General features: G+C 40.3%; 1 protein-coding gene across 6 annotated transcripts in view; it reads left to right on the forward strand.

Moving 5' to 3' along the window:
• NEK11 (NIMA related kinase 11) overlaps positions 1 to 18,976 on the forward strand; it is a 374,166-nt gene that overhangs the window by 156,452 nt on the left and 198,738 nt on the right. The gene's annotated exons all lie outside the window — the stretch shown is intronic.

Raw genomic sequence — 18,976 nt, forward strand, 5'->3', positions numbered from 1 at the left:
CCTTCCACCTTCTTGACCCATCTGTTTTGGAAAAGAAAAAAAGAAAAACAATCCTTGTAACAAAGTACACAGTCTTGTAAAACAAATTCTTGTCAGGGTCCTGTCTAAAACTGTGTTTCTCATTCTTTTTTTTTTTTTTTGTCAAGGCAGTCGGGGTTAAGTGACTTGCCCAGGGTCACACAGCTAGTAAGTGTCAAGTGTCTGGTCTGAGACCAGATTTGAACTCAGGTCCTCCTGACTCCAGGTCTGGTGCTCTATCCACTGTACCGCCTAGCTGCCCTTATGTTTCTCATTCTTATTCTGCATATTTAATCCATCACCTGTCAGTCAGGAAATGGCCAGCATTCTTCATCACTGGCCCTCTAATCATGATTGATCATTGTGTTGATCAGAGCTCTTAAGTCTTTCAGAATTGTCCATTTTTATGGAGTTGTTGTTATTGTCTAAATTATGCTCCTGGTTTTGTTCACTTCACTCTGTGTCAGTTCACAAGAGTCTTCCCAGGCTTGTAAGAAATCATCCCTTTCATCATTTCTTGTGGCACAATAGTGTTCCATTACATTCATATACCACCGTGTATTTAGCCAATCCCCATAGGTAGAGGTATCTCCATAATGGTAGACGGGTTTGGGAAATGCTTATCCTGGTGGGGTGTGCCACAGGATGTCATTCTGAGCAGCTGCTCAGAACCTGGAAACACTGTAAGTATCTGCATCTTCATCTTATTCTCTTTGAAAATGGTTTCTATAACATCTACCCTTTTTAGAGAGACTAGGAAGTCTAAAGTCTTAATTAAATTGCTAATTAAAAATAAGTGAAAATAAAGTTAATACAGAAAAAGGGAAACAAATCTGCCTGAGACCTTTGTTCTTTTTATCACAGAGAAGCTACCACCTTCCCTACACTGGCTGTGTGACCTTAACCCTTTAGTGCTCTAAGTAACTCTCTGAGAGTAGAAGTTGCAGAGAAGAAGGGGCTAACCTGCATTGGTGGGGGGGCTTCCACTCAAATCTGCACTCTGTACTTGGACTTCCTCTGCCATGCCTGAAATCCACTCATTGGAAGTACCCTCCACACTGCCCTCTCTTTCTCTGATTGATTGGACCTTCCTAGAACTTCCACTGAAGAATGAGGCTCAGGCCAATTATATCTTATTCTTCTCCAGGTCATACTCTACTCAAATCTTCATCTACTAAGCCCAGGGCACCTGATACCTTTGTCTTTTCCCACCTCCCTTCCCCCACCACTCTTTCACGAACTGTTCGAACCGTCTTCCTTCCTTAGAATGTAAGCTCCCGGAGGACAGAGACTGTCTTTCTTTCTGCTTGTGTTTATAGTCCAAACTCTTAGCACAGTGCCTGGTACGCTGACACTACTTGTTGACTAACTGACTGGAGTTCCCAGTACCGAAGACATCACAGTCTAGTCCCTGTTACATATTTGTAATCTGAAGATGCATAGCTTGGCTTTGGAGAATCAGAGTTATGGAGGTCTACTTATTGCCAGGTTGAAAATTCAAGACTGCTGTTTTAAGTGGTCAGTGGAAGGCAGGTAGCTCATTTGGTCACCTCCTCAGGGGATGAATGGCCCAGGTGGCATAATAAGATCATAGATCTGTTTGTCGAGTGAAAGCAAAGTAAATTCATTTATGAACTTGGCCTGAGATGAACAGCCAATCCAGGCCTAGGACCCAGAGCCAGAAGGACCTAACTGGCCATTTAGCTCTCACCCCCATTTTATAGGTGGGAAAGCTGAGGTCAGGTAGTCCAACTCCCTCATTTACAGATGAGACAACTGAGGCCCAGAGAGATGGAGTGACATATGCAAAGTCACACGGAGAATGGGAAGTTGAGCTATCATTCGAACCCAAACCCTCTTGACTTCTCTCAAACTTTGTTCCTGTATTTAGAAAGATTTCTGACCTTGCAGTCATGGGACCTACTGTCTATTACCTGTGGGACTTTGGGAAAATAATTTAACCATTTAGGGTTTCTATATCTATCTATCTATCTATCTATCTATCTATCTATCTATCTATCTATCTATAAACACACACACATATAGATATATAAACACACGCACACACACACACATAATTTACTTTCTCTATACAGGTTGTTTCCTCCAACTGAACATAAGTTCCATAAGGGCACAGAATATTTGTTTTTCCTGTATATCCCTAATACCTAGCATTGTGACTGGCACATACTAGACACTTAATAAACCCTTTCTCAATTGAATCCTTCACAAGTTAGAATTAAGCATAATTCTGGAATCAGATGATTGAATAGATGATATCTGATGGTCACTTCGATCTTTATTTGTGACTGTATTTCAATGATTTTTTAATGTATGATTGTAAATGACAAGCTGTTTGCCCTGTTGGCTTTTGTCTCCAGATTCCAATATAGTAATTACTGAGTTTGAGAAAAATAAATTGTCAGAGGGAATAGTTATTAAGTCAAGGGGAATCTGTCAACTCTTTGTTTCCACTGACTTTTCTTAAGCAAAAAAAAAACCAAACAAAAAAAAACCAAACCATATTTAACTGAATGAAACTAAGAGAAATTAGAATTATAATAGCATTAAGGAATACATGCAGTTGATCAAGATGAGAATAGAATCTGTTGGAAATGGAATGGGAAATAATTTTTCTTTTTAAGAATTACAGAATTGGTGTAACAAGTGCCACATCTGTAAGTATCTTAATTTAATTATGAGTATTCAGCTCATCCATTACTAAAGTCTGAGGAAGAAAACCCAACAATTTGGTTTGATAGTTAATTAGAATGATGAACAGTTACAAGCTTATGGGTGAGTGCGTATCTCAAGCATGAAATGAGGCTTCTGCAAGCTAGGGAAATCCACAGCCTTTAATTGCCTCCCACAGATCTTGTGCCTTTCGGGAAGGTTACTCTTCAACCTGTTAGTTGCCCCAAGGACATTTTTCTTTGGCATATCTATATGTGTGTCAAAGGACTTTTTTGTCTTTATAATTATCCTACCCTTTCTGGTTTGGGAAATCCTTTTCAGCCTCACTTTACTCTTTCTTTTGGCTTTCCCCTCCAGGCTGTGAGTCTGTTACAGGAGAAAAAAAAATCATAGGATGAGGCTCATGCATTTAAATTTGGGACACAGTACACAACAGTTGTTTCATTGCATCCCATTAGAGATCAAAGTAGCTATTATAATCAAATAAGACAGAGCCTTTAGAACTTTAAAGAAATCATAAATATTTAAATCCCTTTATAGATGCTGCTGGCAATTTGTACATTAATTTTAAACAGACCCCTGAAATCAGTGGATCACTGTTTCACTATAGCCCTGTAGCAAATGGTTGAGTTATGGAGATTTATTCTCTCTACCTCGGGAATGGGAGAGCTGCTGAGAAATCTGGAATTCATAGGACTAAAGCTGCTTCAAAGCGTGGCTCCTTAAGCCAAGTCTTCAGATGTCCACCATCACTCTGGAGTGGCCTCTTGACTCCCAGACAGCCGGCTTTAATGAGCTGTCCTTTCATGTTAGTCATTTCAACAACTCTTCAGGCACATTCCCTGCTGTCCTGCGTTTGCTTGGTGGACAGCTGAGCACTCAGAGGGTAACACGTGTTCAACTTCTGGAAGACCACATCTTCTCTTGACTTTCTGTGAGCTGTGAGGCTTTCCCAGTAAAGCATCAACAGAATAGTTTTGCTTGAAATGGGAAGCAAATGACAATTTTGACTTTGTTAAGTGATGCGCCTACATTTCTTTTAGGGAGGGAAATACCAAATACTAATCAATGAGTCCAGTTCACAGCTGTTAGTTTATTGAGTGAAATCAGGAGGAGGTGATTGAGACAGGCTGGCAGGGAACAAAGACGGTCAATAATGTTGTTAGCCTTAAGTTCTAGGCTACATAAAAGTGGAAAGTAGTGTTTCCAAGGCTCCTTTGGGAAGGAAAATTCCTTCTTGAGAAATTATAGTTTAAGTGTTTTTATTTCCCTCCTTCTCCACAGCAATACTCAATTTAGTTCAGTCCAATAGGCATTTATTAAGTGATACTCTCCTGCAAGGCCCTGTAATAGTTGGGGGGGAAGGGCTATAGAAACATGACCAAAAAGGTTCCTTGCCCTCAAGCAACTTACATTCTAGGGTGTTGAATACACCATACATCCTAAATTTAGAGCCAGAAAGGAACAATCCAACCCTTTCTTTTTGCCAATAAGGGGTCAAGAGGTGAAATGATTTGCCACCCCAGGTTTCCTATGTAGTAAATGGAAAAAGGCAGGCCAGTAGTGAAGCCCTACCCTGGCCGACATTGAGACCCTCTTCATAGGGCCTACCAGCAGAGAGGCCCTTTTTCCGTAGCAACCCAGCAGCGAGGCCTCATCCCTGGAATATCAGCTAACCCCCATGCCCAGGAGAGGCCAACAGGGAGGTCCTGTTCCTGCCCAGTGCAAGCCAGAAGGGTACCCTACCCTCCAGAGAAAACAAGCTGCTAATCCCTGAAGGCCAATGATAGCCAGCAGTAAGACCAAGAGCCCCAGCACAAAAAGCTTGAGACAGTGCAGGACCACAGCCCAGCTCTTACATTTACATAAAAACACCAAGTCACAAAAAAAGGCAGAGAAAATTAGCAAAAAAACCCCAAACCAAACCAGAAAAAGAGCTTGATTGTAACTATGGTGATAGGGAGGATCAAGGCATATACTTACAAGAGGATAAAAGTGTCAAAATGGCTACATGTGAAGTCTCAAAGAAAAATGTAATTTGGTCTCGGACCCCAAAAGAATTCCTGGAAGAGCTTAAAAGGGATTTAAAAAGCAAATCAGAGAAGTAGAAAAAAGTTAGGAAACAAAATGAGAATAATGCAAGAGAATCATGAAAAAAGAGTCAATAGCGTGGGAAAAGAAATACAAAGACTTACTGAGGAAAATAGCTCCCTACGAAATAGAATCGGCCAAATGGAAAAGGAAGTACAGAAGCTTACTGAGGAAAATAATTCCTTAAAAATTGGAATTGAACAAGTAGAAACTAATAACTCTATGAGACATCAAGATATGATCCAACAAAATAAAAAAAGTAAAAAAAAAATAGAAGAAAATGTGAAATTTCACATTGGAAAAACCTAGAAAGTAGATCCAGGAGAGATAATGTAAGAAGTACTGGACTACCTGAAAGCCATGATCAAAAAAAAAAAAGTCTGGACAAAATCTTTCAAGAAATTATCAAAGAAAACTGATTCCCAAGTATTTTATATTGTCTGCAGTTATTTTAAATGGAATTTCTCTTTTTATTGCTTCCTGCTGGACTATTTGGTATTATAGAGTAATGCTGATGATTTATGTGGATTTGTTTTATATCCTGCAATTTTTCCAAACTTGTTGTTTGTTTCAACTAGTTCTTCAGTTGATTCTCTAGGATTTTCTAAGTATACCATCATATCATCTACAAAGAGTGATAGTTTTGTTTCCTTATTGCCTGTTTTATTCGTTTGGTATCTTTTTTCTTCTCTTAATCCTATTGTAGCCTTGCTAGTACAATATTGAATAATAGTTGTGATAATGGACATCCTTACTTCACCCCTTATCTTATTAGGAAGTCTTAATGCTTGCTGATGGTTTTAGACAGATGCTACTTATTTTAAGGAAAGTTCCATTTATTCCTGTGCTCTCGTGTTTTTTAATAGGAATGAGTGTTATATTTTGTCAAAAACTTTTTCTGCATCTGTTGAGATGATCATATGATGTTTGTTGTTTTTCTTATTGATATGGTCAATCATGCTGATAGTTTTCCTTAATATTGAACCAGTCCTGCATTCCTGGTATAAATCCCACCCAGTCATACTGTATAGCCTTTGTTATATATTGCTTGCTAATATTTTATTTAAAATTTTTGCATCAATATTCATTAGAGAAATTAATCTATAGTTTTCTTTCTTCTCTTTTGCTCTTCTGGTTTAAGGTATTAGTGCCATATTTGTGTCATAAAAGGAATTTGGTAGGACTCCTTCTTTGCCTATTTTCCCCAAATAGTTTATGTAGTTTTGAAATTAATTGTTCTTTAAATGCTTGGTAGAATCTTGTGAATCCATCTGGCCCTGGGGATTTTTTCTTAAGGAGCTCATTCATTGATGGCTTATTCAATTTCTTTTTTCTGAGAAAGGGTTCTTTAAATATTCTGTTTCCTCTTCTGTTAATCTGGGCAATTTATATTTGTAAATATCTATCCATTTCACTTAGATTATCAGATTTATTAGCATACAATTGAGCAAAATAGCTCCAAATAATTGGGTTAATTTCATCTTCATTGGTAGTGCATTCATCATTTTTGATGCTGGTAGTTGTGGTTTTCTTTTTTCCTTAAATTATCTCTCTTTGATGTATTTTCCAGGTCAGTTGTTTTTCCAATGAGATATTTAACATTTTATTCTTTTTTTTCATTCTTTTGACTTTATCTTATTGTTTTTTGATGTTTTATAGAGTCGTTAGCTTCCATTTGTCCAAATCTTATTTTCAAGGAATTGTTTCCTTCCGGGATCTTTTGTAACTCTTTTTTACATTTGGCCAATTCTGCTTTTTTAGGAGTTCTTTTCTTCAGTGAATTTTTGTACCTCTTTTACCATTTGGTCAGTTCTGTTTTTTAAGGTGTTATTTTCTTCAGTATTTTTTGTGCCTCTTTTATCAAGCTGTTGACTCTCTTTTCATGATTTTCTTGCATCACTCTCATTTCTTTCCCTAATTTTTACTCTACCTCTCTTATTTGATCTTTAAAATCCTTCCTGAGCTCTTCTAGGAATTCATATTTTTTTTCATTGAGGCTTTGCTTGTAGCTAAATTGACATCATTGTCTTCTTCTGAGTTTGTGTGTTGATCTTCCCTGTCACCATTGTAACTTTTCATGGCCAGGTTCTTTTTTTTATTGTTTGCTCATTTTTCCAGCCTCTTTGGATCCAGAGGCAGCCAAGGGGCCCCAGTAATCTCTTTATGAGCAGTTGTCTGACTCTCTTACCATCTGTGTACTGAGAAGCTGCTGTCGTAGCTGCCTCTGTGGGCTGCCTCTGGTGTGTTGCACCAGTATGTACTGCGCTCCAGGTTGACCGCCACCCTGCTGTCATGGACCTCTCCTGCTGACCTCCTAAATTATCTACAGCTGAAAAAATGTCTCACCCTGACCTTTTGTTGTCTCTGCTTCTCCAGAATTTGATAAGGTTCTATTTTAAAGTTGTTTGGAGAGGAATTCTGGGAGAGTTTGGCTGAGTTAATGCCTGTATCCCACCAATTTGTCTCAATCCCCCCAACCCTTATTTTAGCCAAACCATTTACTAGGGCTCTTAGTAGACAGCAAAACTGATTGATTTTCCACTCTCTTTTTACTGTTGTCTAATTTCTAGTGAAGATCCTAAGAGGCAGGGGAAAAATAGTTCCAGAAGCTATTAATATTGCATTAGCATTTTTCTGATTATGCTCAAATGAAGCTGGATATGGATGAGTTTAAATCACAGTAAACTGCATTTTTAAAAATTCTAACCAAATTAACTTCTCCCAAATATATCTTACACTTTTCTCTCTGTGTTTAATTCACCAAATGTTTGTTAAATGTCTTCTATATGCAGAGCACTGTGCTAGGCTCTGTCTGGGTAAGATACAGAGTTTGGGGAATATGTAATCTGTGTCCTCATGGAACTTAAAAGTAAGGGAACCTAAAGAATTTCAAAGAGGAATAAAACATTCACAGATCAACAAAATAACATGTCACAGGTCCTTCTTGAGAATGATGGGCAAACAACACCAATGTACAAGTGCATAAGACAGTTTCAAATGTGAGGTCTGTTGGGGAAAAGTTCATTACCTAATAGAATCGATTGGAAAAGGAGGATAGCATCAGGTTGTGGAGAGCTTTGAGTGCCCTGCAAAGAAGGTCAAGCTTCACTTAGAGGATAAGATACCACCATTGAAGAGTTCAGAATAGAGTAACCACTGTGGTAAAATATTTTATTAAAAATACTACAAGTATTATCATCTCTATTTTACAGATGAGAAAATTGAGTCTTAGAGAGACTTGGTGACTTGTTGATGGTCGCATCATGTTCCACTCACCCAGCTCATTTTCTAGCTTGTTTGTCCTTCAGTCAGCAAATCAGAGCAGTGACATGGGACCCAAAAAGGCATTTAGAAGCCTCAAAGATGAAGACAGATATGTCCTAATTGTCCTTGTAGATAGCTTGTTTCTACATAGTTATGTATACGTTATCTCTCCCATTAGATTGTAAGCTCCTTGAGTAGGGACTGTCTTTTGCCTTTCTTTGAATTCTCAGTGCTTAGCACAGTGCATGGCACGTAGAAGGCACTTAATAAATGTTTATTGACTGAATCATTGACACCAGCTATTAAAATGTGTAGAGATGTTTAGGAAAGAGTTTGAAGAGACAGGCCTTGAATTAGCTCCAAAGGGGTGTCTCAGACAGGACTGTAACTTATGCCCACAAGGAAATCCAGTGGTGCTGGTGGGCAGAAGTGCCCAGGGCCTAACATATCACATTACACACATTCTTATAGACTCAGATTATCAGAGCTAGAAGGAAGAGATAGATCATTTTCTCTGTTGCACTAATTCTACAGCTAAAGAGACTGCACAGACCAGCCTGATGACTGAATCAATAAGGTGAAATTTAACAGGGATTGATGTAAAGTCTACACTTCACAGGTTCAAGGGGAAATGGGCCAGGATAGCAGTTTGTGTGAAAAAAGATCAAGGGGCTTAAGTGGACTACAAGCCTACTATGAGTCAGCAGGATGATGAAGATAAAAAACATCTCCTTGATTATACCAGAGGGCAGTCACACCAACACGTAATGGTTTCTCCTTCCTGCTTTGCCAAGGAAGTCAGAAAGGACACAGTAGAGGCCACCAGCTGACCAAGACAGCTAGGAGGGCCAGCCAAGGTTGTCCTCTTGTTAGCATCATCAGGTAAAACAGGATAGAGAGACCGATTTAAGTCAAATCAACAAGCCTTTATTGAGCACGTGTGGTTGTTCAGTCTTGTCCAACTCTCCAGGGCCCTCTTTGGGGTTTTCTTGGCAAAGATACTGGAGTGGTTCGTCTTTTCCTTCTCCAGCTCATTTTACAGATGAGGAAATGAGGCAAACAGGGTGAAGTAAGTGACTTGCACAGGGGCGCACAGCTCATCAGTATCTGAGGCTGGTTTTAAACACAGAAAGATGAGTCATCCTGGTTCCCGTGCTCTATCCACCGTGCCACCTAACTGCCCATATTGAGGGCTAGATACTATGGAAAACACTGAGGAGAGAAAGAAAGGCTAAAAACAATCCCTTTTTAATATACGTACTAATAACAGGGTGAAGGAGAGATTTACCTGGAATCTGTGAACTTGGTTTAAAAAATTAATAACTATATTTCAATATAAATGGCTTCTTTGGTAATCCTACATATTTTCTCCTGCATTTAAAAACATCATTCTGAGGAGGGGTCCCTAGGCTCCGCCAGACTGCTTAAAGGGGTCTGTGATACCAGAAACTTTAAGAACCCCTGCTCAGCTTGGAGTCTGAGATACTGGCCTCTAAGAGGCTCAAGGAAACTGAAGTTGACCGATGTCCCTTCTCACCTTCCCTCTGGAGCCTCAGTGCATCGAGTGGAAAGACAGGCCCACACTCTTTAGGTTGTTTGCTTTCCCTCCCTCCGCTTTTTGGCCTCCTGATATATTTGAATTCCTGTGACTTAAATGTGGGTGACATCATAGTGTTACATCGCCAGGAGCTGAGTTTCTGAGACTGTTTTGCCTAACTGTGGTATTTAATGAGGAAAGTCGAGGAATTCTGCAAAGAAAAAAATAATGGCATGGTAGCCCAAACCCATCTGCTTGACTGTTCACTCCAGTTGTGTGAGATGCATTCATTCACCTGCTGCAGAACCACCTGGGAGTGGTTGGAATCCATACTCTGACTGGGAAATGGGCTTCTTATCGAAGAATTAATCAGTGGGTGTTCAGGGTGATGGATCACACACATTCGACGGCTTGTCTCTGTCTCAGAAGGTTGTATACCAAATGACCTGGAAGGGACTCAGGAGGTCCTCAAGTCCACTCCCCCCACGTCCAACTCCCTGCTATTTTACAGATGGAGAAACTGAGATCTGGAGAGGTAGTAAGCATCAGAGGTGGAATTTGAACGCTGTTTTTGTGTTTGAATTTGTAACATTGTTACAGGCATTTTTTTAGTTTTCAAAATTGTGAATGTGTCTTTATACCAAAGCCAGCTTTGTATAAGTGGGTACCATCAGGAAGTTTGAAGAGACAAGAAAGCAAAAACCTTAATAACCAGCATTCTGATGAAGAAGCCAATAGAAACACAAATATGTTGATAATTTACCTCCAACTTGAGTTGATGTCTCGTGATCCTGATATGAAGTGTAGGTCATGTTTTAAATTTTTTAAATGTTTAAAATTTTAAATTTAAATTAAAAAAATTAAATTTTAAAGTGTTTTAAATGTAAGATATGTTTCATGGTTCCCACAAAATTATAAGGATATTTATAGACACAACTCTTGAATTCTTAAAGCAAAGCTATTCAAATGATATGAATTGGAAGCAATAAGCATTGGAACGCTCCCTCAAACTGTGGTATAGCGCTTGAGTTAGAGGCAGGAAGACCTGTCTCAGACACTTACTAGCTGTGTGACCTCGGACAAGTCTCTCCACCTCTTTGTGACTCAGTTTCCTCATCTGCAAAATGAGGAGATTGGACTCGGCCCCCAGAGTCTCTAAATCAGTGATGCTGTGATCCTATATCATGTCTTATGTTAAAGGGAAAGACGAAAATTGTGAGCATGTGAGAAGGTAAACTGTATGCCATCTGTAAATGCTCATGGAAAGCAGTTTTTTCTTTCTCACTATTTAAATTCACAGTATCTCAAAGCTGATGTGGAGTCCAGAAGTTCTCAAAGTGTGGTCTGGAGAAACTTGTGGGTCTCCAAGATACTTTCAAGTGGTCCACAAGATCACAGCTATTTTCAGACTAATACTTAGATGTTTTCATTTATAATACTGCAAATATCAGTAGCTTTAACACACATGAACAAAAAGTTTTTTGGGGTCCTCCACCTTTTTAAAAGTGTAAAGGGATCCTGCGACCCAAAAGTTTGAGAACTACTGATCTAGCCCAACTTATGCCTGCCTCCTAATTGTATAATTTCAGATCTTTTTTTTTTAAACCTTATTGCTCAAATGTGTCTAATAAGTCTATCCTAACATAGAAAAGCTATGTTATCCACTCAGTGAAATGAGGCCAATTATTATAAGGCTTAGACTGCTAGAGGACTTTGATTTTTAAGGCAGATTTACAGAATCTCTGAATCTGTAAAGATCAATTTTCCATCCTTAATGAGGTTCCCTCCCTCAGCACCACTGCACCCTCCACCCCCAGACACATGCATAAAATAAAATTGGAACCTGACTCAGTCTCATCAATAAGGCTTTTTCCCCTTTAGCTCTTTTTCAGTTATTATAGCCAAGTCTTAGCTGGAAGACATGAGGGTTTAGGATGGATTTTGGGGGGCCCCTTATCATTATAAGCCCTTTTAATTCTTTTTGTTGTAACTTCATCTGTTAATAAAGATGTCTCCAGTTCATAAGCCACTCATTTCAGTCCTAATTTCTCTGTACAGTATTAGTGAATCCAGAAAACAAAACATGCTCATAGAAAGGACACTGGGACATCCTTTGTAGAAAATAATCTGTTTTTCCAGACATGAGGATAAACAGTCACCAGAAGAGGATCAGTCTTGTGAATTAGGGGTCACCTAGAACACTGTGTGTGTGTGTGTGTGTGTGTACATGTGTGTGTAGACAGTCATACTATAAAGCCACAAGACAATGCAATAGGAAGAGTACTACATTCTGGAGTTAGAGAATTTTGGATTCAAATCTTGCCTGTGCTACTTCTGAGACAGTCAGTTTCTTCATCTGTATAATAAAGGTTTAGACACATGACCTCTGAACTTCCTTACTGCTGTTTAATCTATGGTTCTATGGTGCTGAGGCACCTGAAAAGGAACAAAACAGAACTTAATAACATGAATCCTTGGTTCCATTCCTGAACAGTTAGGTTAAAAAATAAATAAAACCTCTGTGTGATCTTTCTCTTTGCTTTTGCTATCAAAGGAAGCTTTCCCTAATTCCCAGGATGCATTTGTACAGTGGATAGGGCATTGCCTTTGGCTGTAAGTGTGAGCTCTGTCGCTTAGGCATATTATGATAAACAAGTTACTCTGAACATCAGCTTCCTAGTCTGTAAGGTGGAGATGGTAAGGCACTACCTCCTTCACAGAGCTGTAGTGCCATATAAATTGCCAAGTGCTCTATGAATGGGAGCTATGATAATTTGCTGTGTACGTTAAGAAAGATCCAATTCCTTGGATTTTGCCAAGTACTTTACCACTAGTACCACCTTCTAGTCTACGTTATAATTATTTTAAAGTAGAAGAACTGTGGGGACATTTGCCATGGTATCAGGGAGGAAAGACATTCAGGGACCCAAAATATTTTTTGGTCTGTGGGGCTACTATTCCAAACTCCTTTTCACGTTGACCAAGTGGCTACTGTTTCCCTCAGGATTCTAGAGGTAACCCTGAGAGATTGGGGGTGGGTTTTTTTTTTTAGCATTTTTAGTTTACTGGTCCCCAACAGTGTACTTCCCCCATTGATTATCAGTTGCCAAAATTAGCTAGCCAGACTTAATTAGCTTTTAGAAATGGGTATTTATTAAGGAGGTACAGTACAAACAGTTGGTACAAAAATATCCCTCAGGACTAGGAATATACTTCTCTTCCCATACATTAGATTCCAAGGGAACATGGGCTCAAACTTAGAAAGCAAAAGGGTAACTCACAGCTCTTGGTTGCCATAAGTCCTTTCCTCCTTTTGTGGAGATGCCCGATGGACAGGGTGCACCCCCTCCCCTTCTGCTAGGCTCCCTTAGTATTTGAGTTTGTCTTCCACCACAGATACAGGCACTGCTGCCCGCCAGTGTTGCTGCAGGGGCCCTGAGATGTTGATGAAAAGTCCAAATCCTCTGACCCTTTGAAGTTCATAAGGTCATCCTTTTGTCAAGGGAGGTGAGAAAAGAGTCAGGGGCTCTTATCTTCCACCCCAAGCAATTTAGTCTCAGGGCACTGGCAGGCATGGCATCCATCACTGGGTTGGTGAGGCCCTGGAAGGTTCACATTCCCATGTGGCTTGATGTTTGATACAAAATCCACCAGATTCGATGGAAGCTCTTCAGCCAATTCCAATCCACTTCCTATCCAGCTTCATCTCATTTTATGGCTTTCACTCCTTTCCAATTGATTGATGATTTTTCATATCTAGTTTAATATCCTTGATTGATTGATTCAGTGAAGGTGCTCTCACCTAATTAAGGTAGTTACTTTAGGTGGGTATGGATATTGACCAAATCCATACCTTTACCTTTTAAAATAAAAAAATTTTTGAACTTAACAAATACCAAATAAAATGAACATTTCCATGTACAAAAACAGAACAGAAACAAGGATGGCACATTGCAATTATGAATTGATATCATGTATACCTTGTTTTTTCTTTTAAGTATGTAATAAAACCAACATGTAATTTTCAAGGTTGCTTTGCTTGCCTGTGATTCCTTCTGGCTTTCCTGCTGTTCTCTTCTGCATTTAAAAATGCTTCAGTGACTCTCTTTCTTTTCTGGGGGTGAGGAGCAACCCTTTTTCTAACCTCCTTCTCCCTTCCACTTCTGCCCTCAATTGGAAATTTAAAAAAAAAACCCTTGTAACAAATATACATAATCAAGCCAAACAAATTCTCACATTTTCTGTGTCCAAAACTGTGTCTGATTCTTCACCTTGAGTCTTACAGGAAATGGGTAACACGATTCATTATCAGTCGTCTGGACTCCTGGTTGGTCACTGCACTGATCAGAGTTCTTAAATCAGCCTCAGTGGTTTTTCTTTGCAGTGTTCCCACCGTGTTTTTTCAAACTCTCTTTCACTTTCTGCCAACATAACCCCTCCACTTTGGCCAGACTCTCTCCTTTTCTCCGTTTATTCAGATTTTATCCATCTTTCAGGGGTTAACAGATGTTAACGATGTTATCCATGTTAAGCCGTGTTATCCATCCTTCAGTGGTTAATACCCTTACATGAAGGCTTCAAGACATAATTCAAGCCCATCGTCTCATATGATGCTTTCACTGGAAGAACAAAATCTATGACTTAAATTTCTTTATCTCTCTTGCATTGTTTGCCCAGCTTCCATATGAAGCCCTCCCATAAGTTTTGGGGGCCCCTATCCCAGCTTCCTTCCACTTGCACTGACAAATCTGCGCCCTCCCCCGGGGGCAGGCCGTATCTCCCTGGTGCTTGGTGTTTTTCAGAGGTATTCTGATGGTTTGGAGGTGTGTTTCTCTAATGCTGTCGGCTTGTTTTTCATTCCATTGTGTTCTCCCAACATGGATGGCCTTTTATCCCTTCGGTATCATCTAGCCAGTGCCAGTTATCATTTCCTCGCTGTGATCAATACCTTTGATTAGTGCCATAGTGTAATTTAACCAATTAGCATCAATCACGTTTTACAAAACTGATATTTTATTGAAAATAGATGACAAAGATAGAGGTACAAAACACTTCTCTTCTCCACCAAATCGGGGCACACTCTGGCCTGGGGAGGAGTGGTTGTTATAAAACATTTACCCCATCAAGCTCACGTGGTCAATGTCATTCCCATATGGGCTTGCAGAAATCAGCCTCTCGGTTCTGATCCACTGCTGGGCTGGGTCATGCTCTCCACCAGGTTCAGCGTCCTGACCCTTCTGGTGTGGACTCTAGCATCCAGATCACCGGTGTTCTCCCAGTGCTTCATAAGACTCTCAAATCCATTCCATCACCAGTACCTCTTACCCTAAAGCAGGAAAGAATATGGGAACGGAAGCAACGGCAGGGTCGTGGCTATGGCTTGATGTGGGCCTGCGTAGGCCACTGGTATCTCGCTGGCCTTCCCTGCAAAGATCACAGTTGTTCGTGCCTCCTCTCTTGAATATAGCCAAGCGCTAAGGAGAACAAGGTTAAGTCATAGGAGCCTTTTGTACGCATGCCCAGTTCCTACAGAGAAGCCCAGTAGAAATGGGTGTAGTGGTAATGTAGTAATGGGTGACGGTCATAGAATAAATATATACGCTCTGATGTGGAGAGCAGGGCCCTCCGTTAGGAATGCCTAGATGTAATCTCACATAATTCTAGGACTGACTCTTCATACAAAAGCTTTCATTGGCCAGTCTGTCATTACACATATAATGGAGACTCAATGAATGTTTGTTGATTGATTTAGCTATTTGTCAAAGCTGACCTGCTAAGTAAGATATTTATATAGAATTGTTGTTGTTGAGTTCTTTCAGTTGTGTCTGACTCTTCGGGACTCCATTTGGAGTTTTCTTGGCAAAGATACTGGAGTGGTTTGCTATCTCCTTCTCCAGCTCATCTTATAGATGGGGAGACTGAGGCAAACAGTGTTAAGTGACTTGTCCAGGGTCACACAGCTAGTAAATGTCTGAGGCTAGATTTGAACTCTAGTCTTCCTGGCTCCAGGCCTGGTACTCTATCCACTGCACCACTTAGATGCCGCATTTGCGGCATCCTTGATAATTGGAGAGATGGATCCTTAACAATTGGAATGAGAATTTAACATTTATGATAAATACATAGTTCTTCAAAGTATTTAAGGAAGTATGTGATTGACTTTATGTGTTTGAAATAGATAAGACAGTATTTCTTTTAAAATCTGTAATACAGTTTCTTTTCCCCCACTGATTTAGACAAGGCTTACTCAGCATGTTAAAAATGGTGAGCTATCACTCTACCTTGATGACATCAAAAGAAATTTCACAGGAGTCCACTGAGATGTGGGATCAAGCAGATGGCTATATTTTAATAACTCCACATATACTTTTTTAATTAGGGCACCTACTTAAAGGTTGTCTTCCCCTTAAAATCTGTTACAGCTCAGAAATTCCTTGACACGTAGAATGTGGTATGTGAGTAATTATAACTTTTATAATATAATAAGTTATAAAATTCATAAGTTAGGAGTAGAGGCATACACCCGTGGTCCCTGCTGCCTGGAAGGCTGAGACTGGGGAATCTCTTGAGCTCAGGAAGTCTGAGCTGCGATAAGCTTAGCTGATTGGTCTGGTACCATTGTGATGAACCCTGGGTTGTGGGCCCACCAAGCTGCCTAAGGAGGGGTGAACTGACCCGGGTCACCCAAAGTTCCTGTGTTTTTCTGTACACTGATCAGGAGAGGATCAGGGCTGTGTGAGTGGCCCTCCGCTGCTCATCTAGGCTGAATGAGATAGGGAGACCCAGTCTTTTAAAAAACCCCTTCCCTCCCGTCTCTCCTTTTCGCTTTATACTCATAGTGTATATGTGTGTGTACATGTGTATATGTACATAATTTAAAACTATTGAAGCCTAAAATTACATTTGTAACACCCCACACATATACATTACATATGTGTATGGATATATCTACATCTTTTATGGGATCATAGTTGTGGCACTGGAAGGGACCTCAGAGGTCATGTCTCCTACCCCTTCATTTTAAAGGCATACATCCTTTTATGAAGATTCAGTCTTGCTTTCCATTCAGCTTTGAAGCTATGAATAGGCTAGGATGACTGGGGTGTTGCCTCAGGGCAGTGAATTTAGAGGAAGCCAAATCCCGAGAAGGATGGAAACACTTGCAATACTTCCACTTTCTAGAAAACGCCTAGGGAGCATGAATATTTTCTCAGTAGCACCCAGGAAGCAAGCTACCAGACAGGCTTGCCTGGAAGCCATTCCTCCCTTACCCGCAGACCTGACCTGCTCCCTACTCTGCCTCCCCAGTTGTCTTGGGATCATGGCTCAGGGTCTCTGTTTCCCTCCCCAGGGAGATCTCCCATTCCCACCCCCTGCTCCAGTGATGGAGGGCTCCATTTTGCTTGCCCTGAACATTACTAGTTATGGTTGTGGTTAGCTCTACTAGGTAGATTGGGCTGCTAACAAGTAGGATTTTTGTTTTTATCCCCATTTGAATTAATTAGCTTAAAAGAGAACAAAATTCTTTTTCAAGATTGTGGATTGCAGTCTGGAAGCCAGCCATCTCTCACACGAGAGAATGACTTTTCTTCCCTTCGTTGCAGTAACTATTGGTCATAAGCTATCCTAAAAAGATAAATCAACCAAAATCCATATTCCCAACTGAGAAAATTATTCAAAGCTTATGTTCATACAACTTTAGAAAATATTTGTTGGTTTTCTTGTTTAGCATTTAGGAAGAACTTTCTGGCTTGGCAGGCATAACCTATTAATGCAATCATGGAAATATAGAAATAATAAATTTAGTTATGATAGATTCTGCTATTTTGTAATTATAATAAAACCAGGGGTTTTCTCACATCTAGCCTTTTGAATTCTTTTCTCCTCTTCATACTCAGAAGGACTTTAATCTAGCAAAAGGGATCCCAGCAGGCACAGGGGAGGGAGACCAGCCATTCTGTATTCCTCCTAGTGTTTTTTATTTATGCAGATTGCTCATTGTTGTGTATTAGACCTTGCAGCCAGGAAGTTCTGGATTCGAAACCCACCTCTTACATTAGCCATGTGACCATGGGTCAGTCCCTAAACATCTCTGTCTTCTCAGTTTTCTCATCTATAAAATGGTCATCATAGTAATTACCTCACGTGGGTGTTACCAGAATCAAATGAGATAATGCATATATGATCCTTAGCCGCATGATGAGAAATGTCACCTACTATGATGATTTTCCTCTTGTTTGTGGGGTGCAGAGGGAATAATGCAGAATTGCAGCAGGCTTCAGGCCACAGAGTTAGCATCACTAATAAGGAGCCAGACTGTGCCCACGTGAAGGGGGCACTTGGATTCTCTTTGGTGTGAACCACACACAAGATAATCCACTTTATTTATATGGTACCTTTATGTCCCAGTCTTTGAAAGGTGGAGCAATGGAGTATCACCCCCATGTTACAGATAAGGAAAACTGAGGCCCTCGCAGGTTAAGTGACTTTGTCATAGAGTTAGCATCTAGACTCTTAGCCTCCTAAGTATTATCTGAAGTTAAACTGTGCTGCCTTTCTGCCACACAGATGAAGCAGGGACAGCCGTGCTGTAAGCAGGTTTGACTCTCAACCACAGCCCTTGGCTGTGTTATGTAGAACCTCCACATGACAGGGCTGGGTCCTAGAGTCCCAGGAGCGCATGTCACCAGCACGAGGGGGCTTCATATGCAAAGCCAGCTTCTCCCCATCAGTCTGGGCAGTTGTTTTTAAATGAATTTTTTTAAAGTTATGAACTTAACCGTTATTAGTGAACACGAATATTTCAAGACACAAGAGGATAGATGTGGCATTGCGAATTTCTTCTGAAAAGTTATCGTCTAAGTCTCGGTTTACTTTCATGGCAGGTGGGGTCACTTCCCATTGAGCTTAATTAGATTTGTCTGAGATGCTAACAGCAGCCCACTGAGCTGTCTTGCAGAATTCCATTCCGTTCCTTCTTCAGGGATGCTAGTGAAGCAAGCCTTGCTAATTGGTCTCCCTGCCTCTGAGTCTCTCCTTTCTTCCATCCATCCTGCATATTTCTGCCAGGTTGAACTGTCCTAAACCACCACTTTAATCACATCACTTTCCTCTTCTAAAACCTTAATGGCTCCCTGTAGCTTATGGAGTAAAGAGAGAGCATTCTAAGCCAAGGAAACCAGATGAACAGAGTGGGGAGGAGGGCTGGGTGAGCAATAGGAGTCGACTTACCTGACTAGAACACAGACTGTATGTAGGGAGGTCGTGGGTGACTGAACTGGAAAGATATGGTCAGCTGGGGCCACATCTTAGATGCAGTTGAATGCTTGCCTGAGCAGTTTGGACTCCTTCTGTAGGAAATGAGGCAGCATT

Source organism: Phascolarctos cinereus, unplaced genomic scaffold (genome assembly GCF_003287225.1).
Source record: "Phascolarctos cinereus isolate Bilbo 61053 unplaced genomic scaffold, phaCin_HiC Scaffold_1;HRSCAF=81, whole genome shotgun sequence".
Taxonomy (NCBI): Eukaryota; Metazoa; Chordata; class Mammalia; order Diprotodontia; family Phascolarctidae; genus Phascolarctos; species Phascolarctos cinereus.